Source organism: Anabrus simplex, chromosome X (assembly GCF_040414725.1).
Source record: "Anabrus simplex isolate iqAnaSimp1 chromosome X, ASM4041472v1, whole genome shotgun sequence".
Classification (NCBI taxonomy): domain Eukaryota; kingdom Metazoa; phylum Arthropoda; class Insecta; order Orthoptera; family Tettigoniidae; genus Anabrus; species Anabrus simplex.
Genome location: NC_090279.1, coordinates 120,044,468 through 120,055,528, shown reverse-complemented (window position 1 = coordinate 120,055,528; position 11,061 = coordinate 120,044,468). Strand labels below are relative to the sequence as shown.

General features: G+C 39.3%; 1 protein-coding gene across 1 annotated transcript in view; it reads left to right on the top strand.

Moving 5' to 3' along the window:
• The first annotated feature begins 1,603 nt into the window (after positions 1-1,603).
• The window catches only part of LOC137503337 (zinc finger protein 569-like), a 51,541-nt gene continuing 42,083 nt past the window's right edge, over positions 1,604-11,061 (top strand). The window contains exon 1 of the mRNA XM_068230893.1: positions 1,604-1,641. The gene's annotated coding sequence lies outside the window, so the exon portion shown is untranslated. The remainder of the gene's footprint in view (positions 1,642-11,061) is intronic.

Here is an 11,061-nt window from a genome sequence, read left to right as displayed (position 1 = left end):
GCCGAAAACCTGCAGTCTACTGTAATATCTTGGAACTTGAAGATAGGTGCAATGTGTATGGTATGAAAATTAGCCTCTCGAAGACTAAATTGATGTCGGTAGGTAAGAAATTCAACAGAATTGAATGTCAGATTGGTGATACAAAGATGGAACAGGTAGATAAATTTAAGTATTTAGGTTGTGTGTTCTCCCAGGATGGTAATATAGTTAAGTGAGATTGATTCAAGGTGTAGTAAAGCTAATGCAGTGAGTTCGCAGTTGCAATCAACAGTGTTCTGTTAGAAGGAAGTCAACTCCGAGACGAAACTATCTTTACATCGACCTGTTTTCAGACCAACTTTGCTTTACGGGAGCGAAAGCTGCGTGGACTCAGGATATCTTATTCATAAGTTAGAAGTGACAGACATGAAAGTAGCGAGAATGATTGCTGGTACAAACAGGTGGGAAGAAAGGCAGGAGGGTTCTCGGAATGAGGAAATAAAGGCTAAGTTAGGAATTAACTCATTGGATGAAGCTGTACGCATGAACCGGCTTCGGTGATGGGGTCATGTGAGACGAATGGAGGAGGATAGGTTACTTAGGAGAAAAATGGACTCTGTTATGGAGGGTAAGAGTAGTTGAGGGAGACCAAGACGACGATGGTTAGACTCCATTTCTAACGATTTAAGGATAAGACGTATAGAACAAAATGAGGCCACAGCACTAGTTGCAAATAGAGGGGATTGTGGCGACGTGCCGTTATAGTAAATTCACAGAGGCTTGTAGATTGAACGCCGAAAGGCATAACGGACTATAATGGTAATGCATGTGTCCTATATATGTATAAAAACCGTACCTACGATTTTATTTCCTTTAGTATACGAAGAATTGGATCGTAAAGTTCAGTGAATTGATTCCTCCTTCCATGGTTATCCACATACGTTAAGACTCATGGACCTGCTCTCGTACTTTTCTTTTCCTCACCCGGGGAGTTTCCTTCTCTGTTATATATCCTTTAAGCCAGATATAGCGACACATTAGAACCAGTGCCGCCAGTGCTTTCTTCGGTAAGTGGCGTATACTCTGTAGTTGTCACTAGTAATTTATCCTTTCTTAAATTCAGTCTGTTCTACTGAATCCTACAAATGAAATTTATTCTTCAAGAGTTCAATAAGTGATTAAACAACATTCAAATGTACCGGTACAGTTTTGTTTCGAAGTGGCTGGTATATTGTAATATATAGCGCGTATTAGCCAGTTGTATATCTTATTCTTTTAAGTGCAGTTCGGATTTTCTTCATTGAGGAATAGTTATTTCTGTCATTTTACCGTGTGTCCGTAACCTCTACCCTATTGTCGGTAATTTTCCAGTTCAATAAATTACTTTTGCGAAATTTATAGATCTCAGTTGAGAACGGTAAGAAGTTAATACTAATCCTTCTCAGTTTCAGCATTCTATATATTTTTAATATTTAATGTTTTAATTTTCTTAAATTGTACTTTTAATGAAGCATAAAAGGTGTATACGCATATAACTAGCTTGCTTGTTTGAAATCTCCCAGCCTTTGCGTTCCAAGTGTTGGCAAGTCGTGTGTAGTAGCAATATATCGTGTATTTAAATTGAGTGGAATGAGGATTTTTTTCTGAAGAGCTACGCAGATGGTAATTTCAGAAAGAAATTAGAGTATGTAGTATATAATTTTAATTATTGTTTTGGTGTGTTATTTACCTCCGTGTGCAATTTTATAGTGACGCTGTGATTGTTGAGTTTTTCTTTACACTGTATGCTGCGACATATGGTAGTACGGTTCGAAATCATGAGAGGTTTCCGTTAAAGATATCTGTATCTTGTAATATCAGTCTTGTTATAGAGATTCTTCTGTATCACATCATAACCCCACAACAGATATATCCGATGTTTATTCGTGATGATTTAGGTAATTCTATGGTTTACTGGTGTATAAGATCTTCAGGGGTGAGTGGCGGTGAGTTAGCATGGTGTCGAATCCCAGGATCGGCAGCCCTGAGAAACATTTACGTGGTTTCCGCATTTTATCATTAATTAACCTTAATTAATGCCGCTGCATATCTAATCTTATGCCTTTCCCATGGACTTGATAGCGGACCGATGACCTTCGATGTTAGGCCCCTTTAAACAACAAGCATCAGCAAGAACTTGTTAGGCCTAGTGCAAAACTAAACTGCTAGCAGGAATAGAAAAGCAATCTTCAGGAATAAATTTTGGCTGTGGAAACTGTAAAAGGTAGTTACTTGAAAGTAAAACCAATGATATACCGGTACTAATAAAGTGACCTGTGATGGCCAGAATAAGACAGGTGGAACAGGGTCATGGGATGGAGGAAAGGGAGGTGGAAGTAGCTTCTGCAGCTGTCAGGAAAGATAGCACTGACCAGGAGGGGAGGGCATCAAATGAGGTGGGTAGGTTGAGGCTCTGGTCATGGGGGATTCTATCGTTAGACATGTCGGGAAAGTGTGTGGAGGAAAGGGTACCAGAGTAGAGTGTTATCCAGGAATTAGGTTAAGGCAGATGTTGAGGAAAGTAGAAGAGAGGGAGGAGGGAAAGTAGAAGGTGGTAGTGTTTCACGTTGGTACTAACAACGTAAGACAGGTAGGTATAAGTACCAACATATTTGGGGATGTGAGGGATCTGGTAAATGCAGCACGGATGAAATTTAAGAAAGCAGAGATTGTTATCAGTGGAATCCTGTGTAGGAGGGATACTGACTGGAGGGTGATTGGGGATTTAAATGAGACTATGGAGTGGGTATGTGGGAAACTGGGAGTGAAATTTCTAGATCCTAATGGGTGGGTAGGAGATAGGGATCTGCGCTCAGATGGCCTTCACTTAAACCACAGTGGTACATATAAGTTAGGAAATTTGTTTAGAAGGGTTATAGGGAGGTACATTCAGGGAAACAGAGTGGCCTAAGAGCGGTGTTAAAGGAACAGGGAACTGGAAATTGAGTGGGGATGACATAAAACTGTTAGTGCTCAACTGTAGAAGTATTGTAAAGAAAGGAATAGAATTAAGTAATTTAATAGATATATTCTTGCCAGATGTTGTAATAAGAGTTGAATCAAGGCTGAGAAATGATATAATGGATGCAGAAATTTTCTCACGGTTAGGAATGGTAGGAGGGGGATATTCATTCTCGTGAAAGAAGAATTTGTAAGCTACGAAAAAGTTAAGGATGACAAGCATGATATTCTAGGGGTAAGGCTCATTTCTAAAGATAATAGGCAACTTGATGTCTTTGGAGTGTAGAGACCAGGAAAGGGTAGCGCAGATGCTGATTCAGAATTATTTGATAAGATAATCAGCTATGTGGGAAACGATATGGAAAGAAACGTGATTGTAGCGGGTGATCTCAATTTACCAAATGTCAATTGGGAAGGTAATGCGAACGACAGGAAGCGTGACCAACAAATGGCAAGTAAGTTAATATGAGAAGGGCACCTGATTCAGAAAGTGATGGAACCAACTAGAAGGAAGAATATTCTGGATGTGGTGCTGGTAAAACCAGATGAGCTCTATAGAGAAACCGAAGTAATAGATGGTATTAGTGATCACGAAGCAGTTTTTGTCATAGTTAAAAATAAATATGATAGAAAGGAAGAGATTAATATTAGGATTGTTAGGCAGTTCCATATGGCTGATAAAACAGGCATGAGGGAGTTTTTAATAAGTAATTATGATCGGTGGAAAACGGTAAATAAAAATGTAAACAGTCACTGGGATGGGTTTAAAGCAATTGTTGAGGAATGTGAAAATAGGTTTGTACCTTTAAAGGTGTTAAGGAATGGTAAAGACCCACTATATTATAACACGGAAGTAAACAAACTAAGAAGGAGGTGCAGGTTGGAAAGAAATAGAGTTAGAAATGGCTGTGGAAGTAAGGAGAAATTGAAGGAACTTACTAGGAAATTGAATCTAGCAAAGAAGTCAGCTAAGGATAACATGACCGAGCTCGATAGCTGCAGTTGCTTAATTGCGGTCAGTATCCAGTATTCGGGAGATCGTGGGTTCGAACCCCACTGTCGGCAGCCCTGAAGATGGTTTTCCGTGGTTTCCCATTTTCACACCAGGCAAATGCTGCGGCTGTACCTTAATTAAGGCCACGGCCGCTTCCTTCCCACTCCTAGCCCTTCCCTGTGCCATCGTCGCCATAAGACCTATCTGTGTCGGTGCGACATAAAGCAAATAACATAAAAAAAAGGATAACATGATGGCAAGCATAATTGGTGGCCATACTAATTTTAGTGAAAAATGGAAGAGTATGTATATGAACTTTAAGGCAGAAACAGGTTCCAAGAAGGAAATTCCAGGAATCATTAATGAACAAGGGGAGTGTGTATGCAAGGATCTTCAAAAGGCAGAAGTATTCAGTCAGCAGTATGTAAAGATTGTTGGTTACAAGGATAATGTCCAGATAGAGGAGGTTACTAATACTAAAGAAGTATTAAAATTTACCTATGACAGCAATGACATTTACAGTAAGATACAAAAGTTGAAAACTAGAAAAGCAGCTGGATTTGATAAGGTTTCGGGGATATACTAAAGACAATGGGTTGGGATTTAGTACCATATCTGGAGTACTTGTTTGATTATTGTTTGCATGAAGGAACTTTACCAAATGAATGGAGAGTTGCAATAGTAGCCCCTGTATATAAAGGAAAGGGTGATAGACATAAAGCTGAAAATTACAGGTCAGTCAGTTTGACATGCATTGTATGTAAGTTTTGGGAAAGCATTCTTTCTGATTATATAAGACATGTTTGCAAAATTAATAACTGGTTTGATAGAAGGCAGTTTGGGTTTAGGAAAGGTTATTCTACTGAAGCCCAACTTGTAGGATTCCAGCAAGGTATAGCAGATATCCTGGATTCAGGACGTCAATTGGACTGTATCACAATTGATCTGTCTAACCATTTGATAGGGTAGATCATGGGAGACTATTGGCAAAAATGAGTGCAATTGGACTTGACAAAAGAATGACTGAATGGGTGGCTCTGTTTCTAGAAAACAGAACTCAGAGAATTAGAGTAGGTGAAGCTTTATCTGTCCCTGTGAAATTTAAGAGGGGAATTCCTCAAGGCAGTATGATTGGACCTTTATGTTTTCTTATATATATCAATGATATGTGTAAAGGATTGGAATCAGAGATAATGATTTTGCAGATGATATTATTCTGTACAGAGTAATAAATAAGTTACAAGATTGTGAGCAACTGCACAATGACCTCGATAATGTTGTGAGATGGACGGTAGGCAATGGTATGATAAAAAACGGGGATAAATGTCAGGCTGTGAGTTTCACAAATAGGAAAAGTCCTCTGAGTTTTAATTACTGCATTCACAGGGTGAAAGTTCCTTTTGGGGATCATTGTAAATACCTAGGTATTAATATAAGGAAAGATTTTCATTGGGCTAATCACATAAATATGATTGTAAATAAAGGGTACAGATCTCTGCACATGGTTATGAGAGTATTTAGGGGTTGTAGTAAGGATGTAAAGGAGAGAGCTTTATTTGTCCCTGGTGAGATCCCAACTAGAGTATGGTTCCAGTGTATTTGGACCCTTACCAGGATTACTTGATTCAGGAACTGGAAAGAATCCAAAGAAAAGCAGCTCGATTTGTTCCGGGCGATTTCCGACAAAAGAGTGGCGTTGCAAAAATGTTGCAAAGTTTGGGCTGGGAAGACTTGGGAGAAAGGAGACGAGCTGCTCGACTAAGTGGTATGTTCCGAACTATCAGTGGAGAGATGGCGTGGGAGGACATCAGTAGATGAATAAGTTTGGCTGGTGTCTTTAAAATTAGGAAAGATCACAATATGAAGATAAAGTTGGAGTTCAAGAGGACAAATTGGGGCAAATATTCGTTTATAGGGAGAGGAGTTAGGGATTGGTATAACTTGCCAAAGGAGATGTTCAATAAATTTCCAATTTCTTTGCAATCATTTAAGAAAAGGCTAGGAAAACAACAGTAGGAAATCTGCCATGGCTGACTTCAATATTGTCCCCTACGTTTCAATATACAAAATACAATTGAGTATAGTTTCCTGAATTGATATATGTTTAGATAGAAATCTGTTCCCTGGCAATGCATACGAGTCGACTCAATTAGCCACAGGAACGAAGCTTGTATAACCTGTAGGAAAAATTGTAGTATTCATTGTTAGTGCAGTATAATTACATTTACAGTAAAATATCACAAAGTGACTAACGAACACTGCTATTGGCTGAAATGAATTCACTGAGGCACTACTCGAGGTATTCAACACAGACAATTTTCGTACCACCTGGGGAACAATAAAAACTGCATAATAATTAATTTAATTGTTTGACACAGAACTCCCTTCAAGGGGCGCTCTGGTAAACACCACTCGGTTGTGTCATTAGATATGACATGCGCGGAAAAATAAAGAAAGGACACTGAAGTCAAGGTTGGTGGCATTGTTCGATGAAATGAGCTGGTAGCAGTATTGTGAAAATTTTTGTTTCCAGTTCAACAGATTCTTCTCCCTGTCTTCTGAGTTCAAAAGTGAGTCAAGACCCCCTCCATACCTGCCATGTATTCCGGTTGTTTCGTGAAATGTACGGATTTTGAGTGTGTTTTATGGCTGTACGGATGAACAACGTTATTGTACGGATTTTGAATATCCGCGCTTGGTTTCGCTTTCTGTGGTCAAATCGGATTTGTGTGACTTTCGATAGTAGCTGGTAATACGAGATGCAGTGTTTGAAATTCGACCGGTACATGAATCGATAATCACATTATCGATTTTCACCGTGCTTTTGTCAAATACAGCAGAGACAATAGGCGACACTCTGCGGGATATCCAAGGACAGCCATTAGAGCTCTATCTAGCGGAGTGACCTGAGAGTTACTGATTCTGTCATAAGGGCACGTGTGTTTGTTTTTGAAGTTTTTGCGTTATTTATGCGTTTGCATTAAGTTGACATAAGTAAATTGGAGCGTGTGTCTTTCCTTCATATCTCCTCTCAATATGAGTGGGAAGATACATGCTGTGTTTGGCTGCAATAACTATGTAGTGCAGAAGGATTCGAGGTCTTTCTTCCGTTTCCCTCGTGATAAGAGAATATAAGTAAATATTGTGTTTGCATATATATTCTTCCAGTTACAAAGATATTTTATAGTACTTCCTAAACTTCTGAACTGCGCGACCCACATTTTAACTGGCTTAAAATACAATAAGCTTATTTTATTGTATAATGCAGCAGTTAACCTTCAGTTCTGATGTGTTGTTGTACGTGTGATCTGTAGGTTTGATTTAATTAAGGGAAATATATATACATATGTGTGTGGCTGGTTGTGTTCCAAGTTACCCCATTTGAAATGCCGTAATGCATTGTCAAGCACTGAAGAAAATATGGGTGATATAAAAATGTACATATTTTGTTGAAACAATATGATGATGCAAATTTGCTTTACCCTAATGTAATGTAATTATTGTAAGTATTGCTTATAGGGAAAGTTTGAATGTTTTTGCTAAATTTATAGAGTTTCTTTCTGTTAGTAGGCCTCAGGTTAATAGGAAAATTGTCCAGCTCTTAAATATACATTCATTGAATCATGTGTTTAAGGAATGTGCTGATATTTTTGTTGTTAAGTGTTTTAATGTGATGATACAATGCTTTCAAATGAGAAAAAACAAATCTAACCGTGAAGGTTCATGCAGGAATGCTAAAGCTAACAAGGTAATGCGTAAATGAAATATCAAACCCTTTCACTGCAGTCCATTTCACATCTTGATTATATGTCTAATTTCAGTCTTTAAAATAACCTGTTAAATTAATCTTCATTCATTTATCCTGAATTGCTTTAGCAACTTTGAAATTAATATCTTAGTAACACTTTCTTTCTAGACGTAATTTATTTATCCATTTCTGTATATACATTTCAATTGATATTTGAAATTAGCGGGAATTTTCAGGTCACGCCACTAGGAGCGCTTGCAACTTGTCTCCCAGTTTAACAAGGCTAAATCCGGAAGTGTCGCGTATTGTCTCTACTGTATTTGATTTTGTCACCTGTTCGACCTCAACTGCTACTTCATTCAATGAGATGTTCTCAAACAAGTAGCAGGCTGCTATTTTGAAGAAAAGAGATCCGTGAAAAGTAGCAGACTGTGAATTTATAAAAAACAACTTTAGTAACTGCGTCGTGCTTCGTGGCAGCTGAAAGGCTTTGTTCGTGTGCGTGTGTAATATTAGCGGTAGATCTGAAACTCGTGGAATTTCTAAGCGAGGTAGTAATGTTCTTAATGAGTTCAACTAAGAAACGATATTATCACTCTTTTCGGGAGGCATATTCTGCTTAATGTCCTTGTTTTATACGATCACGGAAATTGTTCCCTTGAAAAGAGATGAGCACTCGTCAAGATGGAACTTTGTGCAAATATTTAATTTCAGGGGTAAAAGTAAAAAAGTAAACTCGTGTCCTCATCCTGAGGTGGTGCAGCTCTTTTTAGGCACACCCCCATTGGAGGTGAGCTGCATGTACCATTTCAACCACATACCAGCCCTCCTGCCAGTTTTAAATTCCTGGCAGTACCGGGAATCGAACCCGGGCCCCCGAGGACGGCAGCTAATAACACTAACCGTTACGCTACGGAGGCGGACATTTCAGGGGTGATTATAACATACTGTATACAGTAAAACCTCGATGCTTCGTTCTTCAGGGGGCAGGGGTAAATGACGACGGATGCGAGAAGATTATAAATGCGGGCAACATAAATAATAGGGGGAAAGCAAAATAATAAAATACGGGTACTCTTTTGGGGCACTCTTCACTATGCAAACATATTTTTATTATAAAACAGCAACAATAACGGCGCGTGGCCTCCGAAGCCAGGTGCAGGTCTTTTGAGTTGTAGCGTGATCTACGCGCATATGAAAATGCGGCCCTACCTAAGATGAATTCTAATGTTTAATTCGGCTAACAGACAGCCCCCGAACCGTTAGAATTAATCAAGGAAAGTTAAAATCCTCGACTCAATCCAGACCCCTTCAACCAAAGACCAACACGTGCTAACCATTTGGCTCATACCGGTATGAAAATATTGCAAACATGATATAAGCCTACGAGATAAAAAAAAAGCGTGACTTTTGCGCCGTTTCGTTTCACATTTGCTTACACATTTCGTAATAGTGGAAAAGCTTTAGGTTTAGTTCTCTTATTGCAAATTAAAGATATACGTGGGTATTACAGCGATAACATACATTTAGGAATAGATTCCGTAGACTCTTTGCGAACCATAGGTTGGATACCCAACACGGCGCGGCTCCCGCAGCTCAGCTCAGACGATTGCACAGAGGTTAGAAATTCAACGCGGCGCGTCTCGAATGATGTCACAGCAGCTTGTGCGAAGTTGCCAACTTAGGAACTAGTTACAAGACTAGGCTATGAGAAAAGATTATTGATCTGGCTTGGTTAGGTCTGGTTTTCAGGACTGTTGGGCAAAGGGCAACAAAGCGGTCAACAGGCCTCTTGCATCCCATACACTCCACAAGGTACGACGCGATTAATCACCCCGTGACTAATTAAAACCTATCTGGCGCACTGCGCGGTTTTATCTTTTTTTAGACGACGTTGGCAGCCCTAGCCAGCCTATACCAACGGATAAAATGGTGACAAATTTGAGTTTTACGCTGCCTACGTTTTAATTCTTGTAAACAAGAATACTTCTAGGGGTCGGTTAGTGGGCCGAGGAGAAGCGTTGGCACCAGGAGTCTCGTAGTGAGGTTGCTCGTGAATGACCTGTACACAGCTCTCCAGCCTACAATAACCTTGTTCAAGACTACCAACTCCGAATCGCACGTACGTTTTCGCGTAACAGGTTGCCGCTTTTATACGGTATGCTAAGAGTATTGAACAGTCCTCCTAAATTTAAAAAACCTTTGCGTATTGTTTTTCCTTACGTATGATCGATCAATGCGGGAAAATTGTGACAGAGGACAAATATTTTTCGACGATCATTGCGATAAAACGATAGTTCGAGAAACGATAGATGTGGGGAAATTTAACATAGGTTTATACGGAACATTTTTGGGACCGAATAAATTCAACGATTAATACGGGAAAACGACAGTTCCGGGAACGATGCATCGAGGTTCGATTTATTTGACTTGTATTAGTATTGTTTATAATCTCTCCCCCTCCTTGCTGTCCTTTTTCATTATGTCTCAATACTTACGCATACGCGTGTTAAAGATTTTCCGCTTAAGAATCCTTCAGATTTCTCGTTTTCAAAGTTGGCTGGTATGCTCCTCAGCTTTTCTGTCTCCACCACTCCCTTCCTTCCTCGAATATTTTTTCTACTTTTACTCCACTCTTCTCTGTACTCTCTTTCACCATATCCATTCACCCCTTTCTGGGCATTCTCCGATCTCTTTCTCTGTAAATACTTACTTGGGAAGTCCATCCTCTTCCATTCTCATCATGTGTCCATACCATTTCAGCTTACTGGTCTCCATATTGCCTTTCAGTTCAGGTAATCCAATTCACTCCCGGATTTCTGCGTTTCTGATTTTATCCCTTCATGGCCTCCCTACTACTTCTCTAAGGAATTTCTTCTTGGCCTCTTGCATTCTGCTTTCATCATGTTTTGTTGTTGTCCATATGCCTGAAGCATATGTGAAAATTGGTGTGTAATACATTGGATTTTCTTGCATTCTTTTGGGACGTCCCAGTTACAGACTATAGGCCTACTTCTCACATATTGGTAAAACCCATTGGCTTGTTCAATTCTCTTTCTAATTTCTTAATTTATTTTCTCATCTTCTGCAATTATTCTCCCCGAATACTTGAAGCATTCCACAACTTCTAATGGTCTTGCATTTCCTTCAATATTCCCACTTCCTTCTCTATTGTCTCTCGTTACCACTACTATCATATACTTTTCCACATTTATTTTCATTCCATATTCCTCTATCTCGTGATTCCATACAGTATCTTGTTCTTGTACTTCCATTTCATCTTCTCCCCATATTACTGTGTCATCGGCAAATATTAAGGCCTTTGCCTCCTTGGTTCCCA